The sequence below is a fragment of the Neofelis nebulosa genome, chromosome 12 (assembly GCF_028018385.1).
Source record: "Neofelis nebulosa isolate mNeoNeb1 chromosome 12, mNeoNeb1.pri, whole genome shotgun sequence".
Taxonomy (NCBI): Eukaryota; Metazoa; Chordata; class Mammalia; order Carnivora; family Felidae; genus Neofelis; species Neofelis nebulosa.
Window position 1 is genome coordinate 34,449,500 of NC_080793.1, and position 5,448 is coordinate 34,454,947.

Sequence of the window (5,448 nt, forward strand, 5' to 3'; positions counted from 1 at the left end):
TTATGTAATATCCGTCTGTGTCCCTAGTAATCTTCTTTGCTCTGAAGTCTACTTTACATGATATTAATATAGCCCTTCTGTTTTGGTTTGGATTTCTGATTAATGTTTGCATGATAAATATTTTTGATCCTTTATTTTCAACTTGCCTATATTGCTGTATTAGAAGCGAGTTTCTTATAGACAGCTATATTAATTTCCTATAGCTGCTAAACCAAATCACCACAAACTTGGTGACAATATATTTATTCTCTCACAGTTCTGGAAGTCAGAAGTCCAAACTCAGTTTCACTGGAATAAAATCAAGGCATCGGCAAGGCTGATTCCTTCTGGAGGCTCCAGGGGAGAATCTGTTATTTGTCTCTTCTAACTTCTAGAGTCTGATAGTGTTCCTTGGTTCATGGCCACATCACTTCCCATATATCAGTTATCTACTGCTGCATTAACAAATTATCCCAAAACTTCGTGGCTTAAAACAATTGCATTTATCACCTCACTTTCTATGGCCTTCTTTTTCAGGATCGCTCACAAGCCTGCGGGTGTCTCAAGTTTTGACTGGGAAGGACCCACTTCCTAGCTTACTCACTGTGATCCTGTTTGCTGGCAGGATTAGTTCTTTACTATTGGACTAAAGTCTCAGTTCCTCATAAGTTCCTCAGCTCCTTACCATCTGGGCCTCTCCATCCTGCATTTTACAACATGGCCGTTTGCTTCATTAGAGCAAAAAAGAGAGGATGCTGGCAAGACAGAAGTCATAGCCTTTTGTAACCTCATCATGGAAGGGACCTGCTCTCATTTTTGCCATATCCTGCTCATCAGAAGCAAGACACTAGGGCTAATCCACATTTATTGAAGTGGAAAGAGATTACACAGGCTGTGAATACTGAGAGAGGGGAGCCTTGTCAGAAGCTGCCACCACACTGTGCAACTATATGGAGCAGGTAGGAGGGACAAATGGGGTATGAGGCACATCAAACATGAGGTAACCATCAGTACTCCATCTGGAAGGTGACTATAATAGGTTGTGGACAGAGGTCAGGGGCTTGCGTATTCAGGCTATACATGGGTCTGACCCTGGGTCAGGCACTCTGGGTCTGAGCAACCTATAATATTGGGCCCAGATCTGGGTAGGTGCTAGCCCTAAACCTCCCTAGATCCCGGCTGAGTACCACGGTGGGAGTTGACTTTCCTTCTTCTTGCTACCAAGCCACTTTCTTAGGTCTGTATGCTGTGAGCAACCACTGCAGGCAAGGCACAGTGCCAGGCACAGCATTATACCTGGGCCAGTAATGTGCTGGGGTACCCATTCATTTGCAGAAATTCATAGTGTAACAGCAGGAGCCCCAGATCAGAGCCTGACATCACAAGTCTATTGCTGGATCCACCCTACTTGCCGGTGACTTCTCTTTGGGCTTCAGTTCTCCATGCTGTAAAAATAAGTGCAATAACCGCCCTCCCCCCACCCCCATATCACACACTTTGGGGTTCTTTTGAGGGCTTTATGAAATAATGACATGAAAGGACTTGGAAATAAACTATCACCCTACAATTATCAAAAACCTTCACATTATGCATTTCCATCCTCGTTTCATATTCAGGGGAGGGGGACTCAGGCTCACCAAATGCTATGCTAAAGGGACACAGGAGGCCACCTGATTGTTATCGCCATACACATCTACCCAGTGTATAGATGAGACTATTGGAGAAAAGAGACTGCCCAAGATCACACACAAAGTTGGTGGCTGTGGATGGGTGAGGCCATGAGTCTTTTGACTTCTAGCCTAGTGCCTCTGTAAGAACCAGGAGCCTTACGATGCAAAGTGTTATCACTCAGAAGCTCTGCTGTCTGATTGCCTGGCTTCAAACTCTGCTCCCACCATTTCTTAGTTCATGGTCTCTATCTCCCAGGGGAGTTTGTGGAGACCCAAAAGCACCAAACCAGGCCTGCCACATAGCTCACTGATTATTAGCCATTGTGATTGGCATTAGAGAGGGAAGGCAGTGTTGTGTCCACTTTTTGTTAGGGAAGGTGAGGCTGAGACTTGCCTAGGTGCTGGAGCCAGGACTTGAACCAGTACTTTTCTGACAAAAGCAGGCAGTCTCTCAGAAAACAGGAAAGTACCAAACTTTGGTAAGATTTGACTGTTATTAATAATATAGACTCTGAGTTCATTTCCTGCATGTGTATATAATGTACAGGGGGGCAGTGGAGGGCAGCCCAGGTTTCTTGAGGATGAATTCAGGAGGAAATTTTCAAAATGAGACCTAAAAACCCCTTGCTAAGAAGCAAGGTTTCTGCCAGGGCATATAACTTATGGGGCCAGTCAACCTTGCAATAATGTTTTGGGAAAGCTGTTTATGTTAATTGTAGTTTAGGATTTGGGTGGAAAGACTGTTTCAGTTCTGGGGTTTTACTCTCCTATCAGGCCAGCTGCAGGCCCAGACGGGCCCCTGTTGGAAGGAAGTCAGCCCTCCTCCCCCCAAGGAGGAAGGGCCCTCCTGTCTGTGGTCGGGCAGCATTGTACTTGCTGGATTCCAAGCTGTCAGTCTCACGGCAGCACTCCCAGGACGCTTAGGCTGTAGATTGTTTTGTTAGGTTTCTCCTACAATTAATTTGGAAATTACCCAGCTGCCCACAGCCTCTCCCAGGTGTTCTGTAAACTAAGGGCCTGTTCCTGCAGCCTGGGCCTTGGTGGGACCAATGGTGGTGGAGCTGGGGGGGTAAGGTTTGGGTGACAGAAGGCACTGGCTGCCATCGTAGGGCTCATTTTAAGCAACAGTCAGTCCCCTTCAGCTTTAGCACTTACCATCCTACTCTGTAGAATCAGAAGCAACCAGATCCAACACACTTCACAGACATTACCTTTAAGCTTCACAGCTTGAAGAGATAGTCAGGGGCATGTGATCCACCCCACTCAGAGACACAAAGAGAGTGGATTTCCCTGGAGCTCTGGTCAAGATCAACAGGCCAGTCCTCCGATTCCCATATCCAGGAAGGAAAAATCCTCAGACATCTGATTCATTTTGCTGTAGACTTTCTTACGTTGGTTGAGTCCCTCCCATGCCAAGGTCACGTGACCTTGAGCTTATTCTCTCCTCTTGGGACCTCTGTGGCCTCGTCTGAAAAAATGCAGCGGAAACCTGCTGCTTCCTAAGACTGTTGTGAGGACCCGAAGGATGACATATGTGGAAGTGCTTGGTACACTCTGAACACAGTCACTCTTTGATAATGTCAGGATTACCAATAGTCAGCCCTGCCCCCGCAGAGCCACTTGAAGCTGGGGAATAACAATGGCATGAGAGAGCCTTGGACAGGGTCTAAGATATTAGCTCATGGCACAACCATAGAAAGTTACCTTCCCTGGCCTGTGGTTTCTCCTTCTATAAAATGAGGGTGGGACTAGACAACCTTTCAGCTGCAAGTTTATAAGAATAGCAAAGGAAATCTCAAAGGGAATAAACTAGGACTCAGTCCTCCCCCCCCCCCTCCCATAAGGGTCACCTTCTGTGTCAGTTAGGATGCATTTGGCTGCAAGTAACAGAAAAGCCCAAGGAAAAGCAGCTTAAACTTGGATGATATTTCTTATTTCCAGCAATAGGTGCCTAAAGCTATAATGAATCATTCCGACATTAGTTCAGCAACGCAGTGACATCATCAGACACCTAGATTCTTCCCATCTTTCTGCTCTGCCATCCTTGGCAGGTTGGTTTGTTCTCTTAGGCTGACACCCTCCGGGCGCAATGTGGCTGCCACACTTCCAGGAGTCACACTCAAACAACATTCAGAGAAAGAAAAGGACTGTTTATCTTCCCCTGTCTCTTTTTTAAGAACAAAGACATGTTTCTCAGAAGCCATCAGCACACTTTTCTGGATATCTCATTAGCTTGGAAAGTATCCTGTAGCCATTTCTGAGTAATTTCTGGCAAGAGTGATGGAATTATCACCATGGTTACCTTAGACAAGTCCAACATTGCATCCATGGGTACTCCAAGGGGTAAGTCTTCCCCTAAAACATATAACCAACTGGAACCTGGACAAAATCAGGGTCTTATGAGCAAAGAAGGGGGAAGATAACTGGGTAGATGACTGTGTCTGGTGCACCTTATTCTTGAATATGGCAGAAAGAGGGTGTATTGTTTGTTTTATTTCTGTCCAGAATTTCCACTGTATGGTTGTCCTCAACATGCTCCATTTGATTGCTCTCAGCTCCACCCTCAAGACCGCTGCCAATCCCCACGATAGGATATTATTCTTTGTTTGAGCGCCATTGCAGAGAAAATGTGGGCAGACCACACTTCGCATAAGGTTGAATAGTTGTATGAAACTTTGATGAAAATTTAGAGTAAAAGTAAAGTGTTACATGGGAGGGAGAAATTTTGAAAATGCTCATATTAAACATAATTTTGCCATAGTGTAAGAAACCTTTCCCAGGGCTGCTCATGGACATGCCATGCTCCTACTCTCAGTCCCTGGTCCTGAGGTTCAGACCTCTGTGAGAGAGTGACGTGATCTGTTGATGTTTGAGCTGCATCACACATTGGCTACTGGCAGGAGAATGTCTGAGGGAAGCAGAAGAGGGAGAAGGGAGCCCTGTCAGGAGGCTGGTACCTTGATTGATGAGAGAGATAATGGAGGCTCCTATTGGGTTGGTAGCCTTAGAAGTCCCTAGGTGGTATGGGGCTAAGAGGTAATGGTCAGAACAAATTCAAGGTGACAGGAACACATAGAGGTGTCTAGGGAACAGCAAGCGTGCATTGGCTGGAGCCTAGAGGTGCAGGAAGGGCAGCTATGTGAGGAGTGGCTGTGAAGGGGGTTGGCATAGGAATCATAGAGGGTCCTGAGTGCCAGGTGAGGAGTTTGGGCTTTTGGCTGTAGACATCAAGAAGTCTTTCCCTGAAGAACTAAAGTCTGACATCAGGAAGTGAAGCTGGTGGTGGTGGGGTGCAGAGTGGGGAGGCCCTGGCTGGCTGCTGGGAAGGGTAGCCCTGAGAGTTAGGCCCTATGAGGCTGTGGTTCTCACACTTTATCTCTGATTGCTGAGTGTCTCCATGCTTGAAAAACCATGGGGCTTGGCTCTGCCCACACTCCAGGGAGAAGCCGCTTCACGTTCTCAGATACCAAGATAAGCCTGGGCTCTACACCAGGGCTGAGATCCGCCCTGATTCTGGCTTCCCGGTCTCTTCCTCACCCTGGGAGGGGCTTATAGTTGATCCCTGGGCCTCCCAGACTATGTGCTTCTGCACCTGGTTAACCCTGGGATAAGCTGGAAATCTGAGCCTTGGCTCACAGAAGAGGAGTTGTGGGGCTGGCAGAGGGGCACAGGGAATTCTGTAGGGAGCAGGTTTCCTCTCCTGAGGTAGATTAGTGAAGGCTATTCTAGGAACTCTGCAAAGTCTGGCTTTGGCCTCAGCTAAGAAGATGCTGGAGAGAGGGCAGGGATGGGGAGAGAC